We start from the raw sequence: 13,713 nt of genomic DNA, 5'->3' as shown, positions 1-13,713 counted from the left end.
AAATTCAATATTTTACTTCAGACCAAAAAAACAGTCATCTTAGTCAACATGCCCGTTTCTTAATTTTCAGCTGATCAGGAGAGGGTGATGAAGGACTCAGTGGCTAAGGAAGGAAAGAGAGGAAAAGAGCTGAGAGAAGATAACTGTGCCCCTGTGTGTAGGTTCCTGTGCGTGTGTGCACGCACGCGTGCATGTGCATGTGGCTGGATGCGTGTGTGCATGTGGCTGGGTGGGTGGGGGATCTTGGAGTAAGTTGCATGTTGTGTTAAGGACTTGGGGCAGAAATACAGAGATCTCTGGGGCACCCTGTAAGCCCCAGACGTTGGTCACCGCTGTGCTGATAGGGAATGGTCCTGCATGACTCTGTCACCCTTGTTCCTGGTTCTTCCCTCTTTCTCTGCTCCCAGAACACTCGGGGTTCAGGCAGTTGTGCGTCACATTCATGGCTGGCTATTTGATGACTAGCCCGGTGTCCATACATACTGGCCATCCTTAAATGTGAAACTTAACTGAGTCAAGCTGAACTCGCCCATTTTTCTGAGTCTTTTTTGTTGGCTTGCTTCCTCGACTCATTTTTCCAATTCACTCTGTACATTGACACCAAAGTAGCTGCTTAAAGTGCAAAAATTCATCATGACAACACATGGCTAAAAATCCAACTCACATCGTAGGCTTCTAGGCTTTTCACTATCTATCTACAGCCTGCTTCTCTGAACAGATTTCTCACACTCTTCTCATAAGCTATGCTCTTTGTTCATCCTGGGGTTACTTGCAATTTTAAGAATACTGCGTGGCCTTTTATTCCTCTGGATATTTGCACGTGATATGCGTTCTACAGGAGTATCCTTCACCCTCATCAATGAGAATAAGCTCTTCATTTTAGATTTTCTTCAGACATCTCCCTATAATTTTTCTCACTTCACTGTTTTCATGACACGTGCTAGAAACAATGTGGCATGCTCGCCACCACATTCCCCTCCCGGGTTAAAGGCAAACACTGACACTTCCTCCCAGTGTCTTCACTGGGTGCAGGCTCAGAATGGGTTTTAGCACCCACTACCAGTTAATGAGCACTGGCACGTACACTATGTTTGCCAGCAGGCCCACGACACTGCACCACTCACAGGATACAAAGTACACTATGTCTGTATAAATGGTGACCCCGGGCAGTGTGCAACACAGGGACCCTCTTTTCTATCCATGTCCTCTCACTTGGCTGTAATTCATTCCACTCCATTGTATATACCTGCATCCCTGCTTGTCTTCCCATCTAGACTGCGAGCTTCTTGAAGGCAAGCATGTTTGTACTCCCAACACTAACAATAGTGCAGGGAGGACAAACACATATGTATTGATTGATTGATTGATTGATTGATTGAATGAATGAATGAGTGCAAACAATTTAAACGTAATGTTGTCTATGTTACTATGTTTGGATCCAAAGAGGCTAATGGAAAAATATAAGAAACTATGCAAAGTCCATTACAGGCTTATTCTTTTAAAGTCTGTATAAGACAAAAACACAAAGTCAGAGCTTTAGTATGTGAAACAGTGCCCCCATGCATCCTAGTATCTGATCAAGGGCCTCTGTGAGGCAGTGAGATATTCACTAATATTTCCCAGGGGTGAGTTAAGCACATCCTTAAACCACTAATAAAGAGCAGGAATACTGTGTTGAAAGACAAGGCCTTCGTGGTAGAGAAGAAACCATGTGCTTTTCTGACGGGTAGGAATTCCTCAAGGAATTCCTCAAACAATTCTTAAGGAGAGATCTAAGACCCCACAGTGGAAGAGCATAGAATTCCACTTGCAGGAGATATTTAAAAAAAAAAAAAAAAAAGTAAGGATGAGAATCATATGGATGTAAGATTCTCTTCTTTTAAAATCAGGTGGATAAAAATATACTTTCTGAATAGAAATGCAATTTTTAATAAGTTTCACAAATGTAAAGATGCTGGTATCATTTGGACGTAGCAACGGATTCTCGTGTTCACATGACGGATGTAATAACGTATCTGTGTGAAGACAGAGAACACAAGAAGTCCAAACCCTCTCATCTCGAGAACACCTGGACTTCTGCAATAGCTTTTGCGATAGCTTCCCAGCTGGACTCCTTCCTTCCTCCTTTGACCCAGCAGGTAAAAGGCGGCTCAGACAGCTGCCAGAATGATCCCTTTACAACCTAAATCAGAACCTGCAATTTTTCTCCTCAGAGCCCCCCCATCGGCCCTCCTGCCCTGAGAGTAAGAACAGACCATGGCCTACGAGGCTGTGCACCCACAGGTCTCTGCCCCCTTCTCTTGGTCTCGCTGCTCTGTACTGGCCTTCTTGCTCTTTCTCAAACTGGCCAAGCATAAATCCCCATCAGAGGCGTATGCCTGCCCTTTTCTCTGTTTCGAAGCTCTTCTTTTAGCGGTCCACCGGATCCATTCCCTCACTTCACCACCTTTCCTCATGGAGGCCTTTCCTGCCTGAGCACCTCCTGCAACTCTTGCTCCTGTTTTGCTTTTCGTAGCATTTTCTTAGCATTTATTGCATGAGATATATTACACACGCATTCACTGCTGTGTTTACGGTCTGTCTCCCCACCCAAGAATATATATTCCATATGAGCAGAAACTTAGCATGATACCCTGCTGACAGTACGCCCCGTACCTAGAACAATGTCGGGCGTGTGGTCCTTGCTCAATAAATATTTGCTAAAGTTCACAAAATATGTATAATTGATTGTGCTGATAGTTGCACAACTCTGTGAATATATCAAACAGCATTAAATAATAATCTTCATATGGATGAGTTCTATGCCAGGTGAGTGAATTTTATCTCAATAAAGCAATTACGAAAAAAACAATAAGTAAAGCAAAAACTGAAGAGGATTACATACTTGGTTATTTATCCAATTGCTTCAAGATTTTCATAGTAATAAAGGGGCTGTTAGTTATAAATGATATATCTTTAAAGTAAACTGTGTATCAGTGGTGTTCATCAGCCCAGTTGCTTCAGGCTACACTCTAAAATTCAACCATAGAAGTTGATTTGCATGTGACATTTGAAAATTATCATTTGAAATATCTATACATTTGTTAAAGACTGCTAAAGGAACTTTAAAATGTAAATTATGTTTTTAAGATATTTTAATGTTACGGAGCTTGGTTTGCAGGGGGAGGCAGTGGGGAGAATTACACCACAAACTGTTTGTATTCAGAAAAACCTAATTGTCGTACATTTACAGTTAGCTGGAAATGTAATCGCAAAACCAATTTAACAACATCATTATTTACCAGATGTGATATTTTTTAGAGCTAATTTTCCTTAGTAAACATCACCTAGAAATCTGTAACAGTTTGCAAATGAAATAATTGTTTGGCTTTTATTCAGCCACACGTCGAAGCAGGGATGTGGGCACTAGAGCTTCTCCTCTGAAATGCTCATTCTTCTAGGCTCCATCCTGAGGGGAGCTAGGCTACCTAAAATAGCCTCATGAGAGTTAAGTGCCGGGTCACCAGAGATAAATTACCTCTTCCGTGTTCGCATTTCACACGCAGAACAGCAAGTTTCTGAATCGCAAACCTCAAAATTAGGCTACATTGTCAGGCTTTGAGACTATGTGAAAGGCTTTATAATCTATAATCATTGCTTGTATTGTCCTTCCTATGAAATACTGAAGAGATATGGTATTATTAATTCTCACAGCTAACTCGGAGAGAGAAAAGTTCAAAGTCCTGGCTGTGATACTTACATGTAAACTTCAAGTGAGTCACGTAACTCCATGAATCCCCACTTCTTCATATTGACATAAAAGAATATTAATTCCATGTACCTCTCAACATGAAACTGATTTTACATCCCGCATGTTGCCACCTTAGGCCACATTTGTTGTACCAATTTTATATATATAATATATATTATATAATTTCTATTTCTTTTGATCTACATATGGCGTTTCCTCCTTGAACATACTGTCCTTAACAAGGGCTTCACGCAGCTTTCACCTTTCGAATGTATTACTACTTTAAATATTTATCTACTTATTTACATGGCTATCTCCCCCGTGGACTGTGAGCTCCTGAGGTCTGGACTCTCTGCCTTAATCAACTTTATGTCCCAAGGATTTATTATAGATGTTCAGAGTAAAAGACCTGCTGGAGAAAATAATCTCCATTCTCTACCCCTGTGTTTCTTCACTTGTTATGAAAGGAGTCCATTGAGTAAGATATCTTATATTTACACATACGACTTGGATGTTAGGACAGGTAACTAACTTGCCCTTCTTGTCCCAGTCTACCTTTTTAACCCTGTTCTCTTCTCCAAAAAGCCAATCCATGTAAATGACAGCAACAGGCTCCCTTGTTTCCAGCTTCTAGTTGGGTTTGGCCATAGGGACACCCAGGCCAGGTTTTAGAAATGGAAAGAAATAAGTCCAGCACATTTTCATCTGGATCCATTCTGTCTTATAACCTCAAGCTGAATGTGCCCTTCAAGCCAAGCTGACCAACTCCTCTCAAGACGGCTCTTTTTAGGACTGTCTCATTCTAGGTTCCAGAGACCCCTCTACTAGCCTATTCAGGCCTAGATAGTATAACGGCTCTGCAATCACCAGCATGGGATATTGCACTAATCCCTGTGTTTTCCTACATACTACCCTTACCTTTGTAAAGAGGTCCTTAATAAATTTTCTCTAGTTACCCTTATTTGCATATGACTTCTGTTTCCTGATGGTACACTGACCGACAGGCATTATCAGGTTAACACTCATAATATCAAGATAGATTTGGTTATTTCTGTATATATGCATATGTGTCTTTTACATGTCATACATACTTTCATTGCTTATATCATACTATGCACAATTATTAAAATATAAAATGCCATTTCTGATGACACAAAAGTTACTTCAGTGTGTAACCTAATAGACTGACTTGAGAGATTAACACCCATAGTTCCTACAATGGGTAATGATTCTTTAATGACATTTTCCAGTCTTTGAAAAACATCACTATGTTTTGCACTTGTGCTTTGCCTGAAATTTTGCTCAAAATGGGACATTCTATTTTTTTAAGTCTAAGTGACATATAATGAACTATTCGTTCCAGGTGTACATCATAGTGATTTGATATTTTATACATTATGAAGTGATCCCCACAATGTCTAGTCATTGACTATATGCCCCAGTGCCGTACATTACATCCCCGTGATTTATTTATAACTGGAAGTTTGTATTTCTTTATCCCCTTTACCTATTTTTGCCTGTCTCTCCCCACCTCTCCCATCTAGTAACCAACAGTTTATTTTCTGTACCTATGAGTTGGTTTCTGTTTTGAGTTTTTGATTCTACATATAAGTGAAATCATATGGTATTTGACTTTCTCTGTATGACTTATTTTACCTAGCCTAAGTAAAATTGACCCTCTAGGACCATCCCATATTATCACACATGGCAAGAGTTTATTCTTTTTCATGGTTGAATAATAGTCCATTATATGTATGTGTGTATACATGATACATATACACACACACCCCATCTCCCTTATCTATCCATCTGCTGGTGGACATGGCTGCTGGGCCATTCCATTCGTGAGATACACTTTTTCATGCTTTAATGTTTAACTTGTTGACCTTCCTTCAATTTAATATCTTTTTTCTTTTTTAAGATTTTATTTATTTATTTGACAGAGATAGAGACAGCCAGCAAGAGAGGGAACACAAGCAGGGGGAGTGGGAGAGGAAGAAGCAGGCTCATAGTGGAGGAGCCTGATGTGGGGCTCGATCCCATAACGCCAGGATCATGCCCTGAGCTGAAGGCGGACGCTTAACCGCTGTACTACCCAGGTGCCCCTCCTTCAATTTAAATTTCTCTGATTTGCCCACAGCATTTTCTCCTTGAGCATACTGTCCTTAAAAAGGGTTGCACACAGCAGTTACATTTCCACTTAAAAATGTATAGTTATCCAAAGTGAATAATGAAAGTGACAGAGGTCTCTTTCACCTCTATAATAAATTCCTGTCCTTCAAATATGGAGAAAGTTGTTGGAATGTGTGCTTGCTTTATTATTTGAGAATATTCAATTCTGTTATAAAAGATAAATAAACAGGAGTAATGAAGCTTGTAAGAATGTTAAACACAGATAGTGAGAAAGGTAGTAGCTTATCAGAGAGAAACAAATCTCATAGTATGTGTAAAGTATAGGTGTGGATAAGCAAGTAGCTTATGATATATAGAATTCAAAAGAGATGTTGGAGAAAGGAAGATTATGATTTATAGGATGTGTTAATAAAACAAATGTGATACATGATAAGAGTATTTCTTCTAGAAAGCTGGGATAAAAAGACTAAATGATAATGAGTCTCTCAGCTTAGTTATTTTAACCCTAAATTGACTGCCCTTTTGTAGTACACAGAAGAGTCTTATTTTGGCCCCACATAGGCTCTAAGAAATGCAGATAAAACCATGCCTGTTCAGCAGGCTACCTAGTGATACGCGGCTAGGAATGCTTGCCTGATTCTCTCAAGTATAGCAAGTATCTTCTGTTGCCCCAGATTATCATGTATTAGCCATTTTTTTTAAGATTTTATTTATTTATTTGGCAGAGAGAGAGAGACAGCCAGCGAGAGAGGGAACACAAGCAGGGGGAGTGGGAGAGGAAGAAGCAGGCTCCCAGTGGAGGAGCCTGATGCGGGGCTCGATCCCAGAACCCTGGGATCACTCCCTGAGCCGAAGGCAGACGCTTAATGACTGAGCCACCCAGGCGCCCCATGTATTAGCCATTTTTATATGCACATCAAGTCTAGTGTTGAAAATTACACCATCCGGGGTAAAGGTGATGAGACAGAGCCAGAGACAAAGGGAGAACTAGTAAATGTTGCTAACCTAGCATCTAGAACTCAGGTAGTATGGATCTTCCACCTGCTTGTATGCTATCCTACCTCAGTTCTTTCCTTTGACCTCTCACCATGCATTTAAAATTGTCTTGATATCTGTGTGATGGGAGAATTTTGACTACAAGCCTTTCTGTTTCATGACCTCTGAGATCGCTTTCCTGCAAGTGTTCTGGGTGCTACTATTACACCGAGGTAACTTTCCACACAACAGTTGTACTTACCCTGAATATAGGTTGCATGCTATTAGTTTTATTCAAAATTGCCACAAAATTTTAGTCCTTATATATGAATTTTTGGGGGGTTATCACCTACTGTGACCATATGATGTATTTTCAAGGTGACCGGCTATTGACATTCACCCATGTGTCTCTCAAGCCCCTAACTTGGACCCATGTTCTCTTCTAAACCAAGTCTGTATGCTGACACCATCTTATTTAATTAAAACAGTTCTCAAATTTGGTTTCCCATTAGGATTACCTCTGGAGTTTGAAAGAATAAAGATGTTAAGCTTTCACCCCAAAGATAATTGATATAATTGATCAGAGATGTGACCTACGCACCAAGATTTTAAAAGTTCCCCAAATAAATCTAACACAGAAGGTTTGGGGACTCCTGCATCTAACCAATTGATATAATAACGTTTAGTTTCTTTGGGCTGTTTTTAAGCACAACAAAGAGAAAAAGTGATAAATGACGTTCAAAAAATTCACTTTCCTAAAATGTGTTGTTGGGCTGTAGAGTGGTTAATACCATGACCCTGGGGAAGACTGCACACCTCACCAGTCTAGAGTTCAGGCTCTGAGGTTCAAAATTCATTTAGGCCCCACCTGCAGCTGGGCACCAGCTTTTGGGAGGTTTTTTGGTCCTTTTTAAATATTTGGGGGTAACTGTAGGGGTTTTGTGGCTGAAAAGGACTTTCAGGAAAGCAACAATGATTTCACCCATTTCCTGCTCAGTTAGATACCATTTTGTTGACTTGATCCAGCATCTTGGGCCAAGAGAATACTAGGAACAAGAGACTCTTTCTCTGACTCTTCTTATCCAGACAGAGTTGTCTGTTTTCAATATTCTCTGGGGTTAACACAGATAAGGGTTGCCTGCCATTATCCTGTTACCTTACCTTGCTCCCCATAGGCCCGATTGTAGTATCTACAATAGAAGATAAGAAGGCTTGTTCATCTCTACTAAAAAGGACAGATGAATCCAGGCGTCCATGGTCAATCTTACCATAAGACAATTCATGGTTTTTTACAGCACTACTATATTTATAATCATCAGCATTTTCAAGGTAACCTTTGTTGCTACATCATTATCTGTCCTTTATTGGCTATCAAGGGCACATTATTTCTAAAATCTTGCAAAAATTCAAGCTATATACATAGATGACATCATTTTGAATGAAAAATGACTCACAAAGCTATTTTCTTTATTCTCAAGGCATTGGTGTTCCTTGTTCCCTTTTTCTTGTACCCAGACCCAAATCCTATGTTGTTCCTTCCCATGTTTCTTATGCTATTTTTTTTTCCTGTCAACTTGCTCTGACATGCTTCTAGGTAACTTTCATTCACTGCTTTTTACAATGAGATTTTGTAGTTTTTGACTTATAGAATATTAATTAATAAAAAGGAAAATGTTTAAACTCAGGAATTCAAAGAGCATTCACATTCATTATACTTTTATCTTTTTATCATCTGAAATAGGAATCTTTGTTAGCTAGGCAGGGTAACTTAATAAAAGCCACATGGATTTTGGAGACAAATTCTAAATTGGGGCTTGAATCCTTGTTTAGTCTATGACCTTGAGGAAGTCCTTTATATATCTGCAGAACAAGGCTAATAATACCAACTTTTCAAGGTCATTGGCATGTATATACACACATATGCATATACATGCATACATCTATATATCTCTATCTCTATCTCTATCTATCTCTCTCTCTCTCTCTCTCTCTCTCTCTAGTACTTGGAACACATTAGTGCTCCAAAACGGTAGTTCCTAATAGCTTGCCAACTCTAGGCTGAAATAAGATTGATGACCTGGGTGATAGGTTGGTAGAAACACAGGTCTTGTCAATTATTTTCCAGACATACCTTCACAGTTATTCTAAGTAAAGGGCATCAAAATCTCACAAGAGCAGCACTAAGAAGAGAAGAGTGGCAGGTAGAACATAATGTAGCCATGTGACTTCCCCCATGACTGACGACTAAGAGTAGGTGATTCTTAACAAATGTTTAACATTGCAGATGAAATGATACAGCCTACTATACCAGAATCTTGCTAGTTAAAATTTACTCTGTCTGATCCATTTTATTTTGAGGTTTACCTCACTTCAGTTTTGTAAGTATTTATTGCAGTGAGGGGTACAAAAGAAAATTAAGATATGGTTCTTGACTTCATTGAATTTATAATCTCAATATGAAGATAGATATATGTAGTTGAAGGAGTTTAGATATTGCTACAAGATGGTTATGATTACAAGTTGAAGATTGATAAAGATACAGATAAGGTCTTTGAAGAAAGAGATCAATGTGGATTGGAATTATTCAAGAAGTTTTACTAAAAGACATGAGGATTGAACTGGCTTTAATATATTTAGGGGTTAAAGGACGGGGGTATTTTCTGATATCAAATGATTTGAACTATGGTTTCCTATCACATAGGGATTCATTAAATTATATTCTACTTGCTCTAATTTTTCGTAGAGTTGCAGGGTTATTCATTTTTAATGCCTAATTTTCAGGCTCGGACATCAAAGGAAGATAGTTCAGGAATGTTCTGTTGCCTTGCTTAGCGGAAGTGCCACGCAGCTTTTCATTTGTAAAACTTCATGCATTTACAGGGAACTTACTGCAGTAGCAAGGTACAAAAATTCTTTCAATTTAAATTATCTTCAAACTGAGAACTAAACTTTAAAATGTCTTAATGAAGAAAAACCCATGTGACCACCCAGTCTATTCCTAGGTGCTGTCTGCCTTCCAATGCCCTCTTCTCATTTACATATCTAATTCTTCACTGACAGAAACAGATCACTGCATGATTTTTGCTGGAGGAAAGAAATGATAGGAGATTTTTGTAAAGCACACTTATGTCTCTGAAGGTTTGAAGTTAAAAATTAATGTTATAAGGGGAACTGATTTTATACTTATTCTGACTGAAATTAAAATGAATATTGGATATTTCTAAAGGGATCTTGTGAAACAATACTGGTGGAAAAATTAAGAACTTAATATATACACACATATACACACCTTGGTGGCTGAAATGGCATGGGGGGCGATGAAGCTGAGTAAGTAAGTTGTCAAACCCATCAGTCTTGATTGGCTTTCGTTTTAAGTGCTTTTGGTTCTACTCCATTCTATCTGGGGAATGCATACTCTATGTGCCATGGAACTGAAATTAAATCTCCTTTCTTAGAGTTGAACGCTTTTTCTTCAATCTAGCCTGAATCTGGATACCAGGGCAAGATTGAAGATAGACTGGAGTTTAATATTAAATACCACTTTAAAACTTTCAATGCAGATTGAGAACAGTTAGCTTCCGTTCCAGTCAAAAGAAACAAAATGAGATAAATACAGAGTAGTACAAAGAAAAGGACGGGGCTAGGGGCTATATGAGCAGCTCAGAGATTTTGGAGGACTTCTGAAAGACAGGAAGTTAATGGGATTCTATTTTTGTTAATTTCTTAGGGCTGCCATAACAAATTACCACACACTTGGTGATTTAAAGCCCATGAAATGTTTCCTCTCACAGTTCTGGAGGCCAGATGTCCGAAATCAAGGTGTTGGCAGGACCATGTTTCCTCCAAAGGCTCTAGGGGAGAATCCGTCTCTGCTTTTTCCAGTTTCTGGTGGCTAAAGGCAATCCTTGATTTGTGGCTGCTCAACCCCAGTCCCTGCCTCCATCTTCACATGGCCTTCTTCATATGTGTCTGTGTCGCAAATCTCCCTTTCTCTTATTAAAAAGAAACAGTAACTAGATTTGGGGACCAGGGTACATCCATGATAGTCTTCTGTTGAGATCCTAAACTTAATAACATCTGCAAAGACCCTCTTTCAAAAAAGGTCACATTCATACTTACTGGAGTTAAGATCTGAACATATCTTTTTTGGGGGAGGGGGAGTATTGCAATTTTACAGAATAAAACAGAATAGAGGAACCAACTGTCCAAAACGTGTAAGAGAGATATAAGCAGTAGTAATGAAGGTGGGAACCAGTTTTCAGGACCAAACATCAAGGGGTTCCAAGCTCCATGTGAGCAAATGAGTAGAGCAAGAATGGAAATGTCAGAGAAATTGGGGAAATTATGGAAGTTCTATGGGTGCTCAGCTACATCCTTCTTTCCATCTCCCCTATTTCTTCCCTTCCTCTTTCCATTTTAAGAACAACAAAACAAAAACTAGCATCAATGACTTTCACTTCTGGTCTTCCTGCCAGTGAAGACCAAAAAATTATACTGTCAGGTAATCAAGATTCTTTCTGAGCAGGGTTAGTCTTTTGGGTCATAGTCAAACTGGTATTTTAGGGGGATCTCGGCTGCTCCTCTTCTGTCTGACTTCGAGTGGTATTGACACACCTGTCCATATACAGTGTTCAGAGCCAAACTTCCTACTCAGAAGAAAGCCCTATTGTTGGAAGAAATCATCCACAACTGAAACAAAACCTCACATAAGCTACTCTATACACATGAATAAGAACAGAAAACCATGGGACTCAGACACATGAAGAAAAGCCAATATCATGGAAGAGAAAGATCAAGATTTTTCTGATAACTCATATTAATTATGATAATTTGCAATACATAAATAGCTTCTCATCTGCTCCTCTCTCATTTTGGAAATGGATGAAACTGACCCCCTCCGAAATGAAGGCTCCCTCCGAAATGATGTACACAACAGCATACTGCATGTTTTCTCAAGGGAATGTTTAGGGTTGGAGGTGTCTCCCAAACTCAGTAGACATAAGATTAAACAGAGATGGGGAAAGAGCCTGAAATTTGGGGTCAAAAGAAGGGAAAAAAAAGAGGAAGTATTGCAATCATCACCAACTGTGTGGCTTTTGGCAATTTGCTTACTGCTCTGAACTTCTTTTTCCACTATGGTAAAAACTGAGATAATATTTGAACTCAGTACTTGGTGTGGCTGTTGTAAAGATCAGCTTTCACAATGTAGGTGAAAGTGCTTCACAAATTATCCAAATAGACATGCTATAAAAAAATATTGGGAGACATAATTACAGATTATAAATTTTAATTCAGATAATCTTTTTAAAAATAGTTGCTGGAGGGGAAGAGAATGGGGGGATGGGATAACTGGGTGATGGGCATTAAGGAGGACACTTGATGTAATGAGCACTGGGTGTTATATGCAACTGATGAATCATTAAATTCTATTCTGCTAATAATACAGTATATGTTAACTAAATTGAATTCTAAAAAAGAATTAAAAAAATATCTACTATGTTCTATGATGTTGATTTTACATGGTTTTTCTCCTATATTCATTTTTGGGGGGTTAATTTTACCTTTTTCCATATCCGAGCATATCATGGGATGCCTATGCATTAGCTAATTGAAAGTTAATTATAGTGAGTAAGGAAAACAAATCTTTATATAGAAATAAGACAATTTTTAATAGATAAATAATATTTGCTAAAAGCTTTTAATTTGAATGTTCTTTATTATATGTTACTAAAAGATTTTGGAAAAAGTAAGTGGAGGTCTGCATGCCCAAGGAAATTAATTTTTAAAGATTTTCTTTTTAAGTAATACCTACACCCAAAAAGGGCTCAAACTCACAACCCCACGATCAAGAGTTGCATGTTTTACCAACTGAGCCAGTAAGTGCCCTCTAAGGAAATAATAACAATTATTATTATGTGAGAGAGAGTGAGAGAGAGCATGAGCAGGGGATTGGGTAGAGGGTGAGGGATAAGCAGACTCCCCACTGAGCAGGAAGCCCCATGCTGGGCTCGAACCCAGGACCCAGAGATTATGAGCTGAGCTCAAGTCAGATGCTTAACTGACTGAGCCAGCTGGGTGTCTCCCACAGAAATTATTTTTAACGAGAACTCAGTAAAACAAAAAGAAGAAAAAGAATGTTTCAAATCACAATTGGCTTGGTCAGAATAAATTTCAAAATGTTACTTTGTAATTGATAGTTATCTACACTGAATTATTTCTTTCTAGTTTGGCAACTATTTTCAAATTGTACCTGAATTTCCTACAAAATGATAGAAAATATGTGCTCTAAACTGCACTAACTCTTGGGATTTAAAATATGGGTTTTATCATTTCAGTTTTTGCTTGCAATTTTATAGTTTACTCTGATTTTGCTCTTCTTTTATGATTTCCAAATATTACCTACATCAAGCTTGTATAAAACACTGTCTTTCTTTAAACACATATGGTGAAAATCATTCAAGCAGATGGCGAGCCACAGTCATTGGTAACAGAGGATCAAGTGTCGGCTCAGTGGCTGCTGAAATGGAGTCCAATTTAATAGCTCAAATGAGGACAAGAATTAAATTGGAAATTGCAGGCTGAAATATTCTGCATTTGATCATAAAGAGATTATAGGAAGGAAAGAACACAGTACAACAGCCTGTATTTTAAAAGGAACCAGACTTCTGATAGTTCCATGTTTTATCAGTTCATAATCAAGTAAGCAATACAGGTCCATTTCTAAACCACCAATATATTTGTGATTTATTTTTTAGAAGAGGCCATTTTTTTGTGGATTTCAACACGACATTAAAATTCTGTTTCTTGACATTTAGAACCATGGGGTATTGATTTGCAAAACAGAATTCAGTTTTGTTTTGTTGGATGGTGGAGAG

This window comes from Ursus maritimus, unplaced genomic scaffold, assembly GCF_017311325.1.
Source record: "Ursus maritimus isolate PB19 unplaced genomic scaffold, ASM1731132v1 scaffold_10, whole genome shotgun sequence".
NCBI lineage: Eukaryota > Metazoa > Chordata > Mammalia > Carnivora > Ursidae > Ursus > Ursus maritimus.
Note: the sequence above shows the minus strand (reverse complement) of the source record.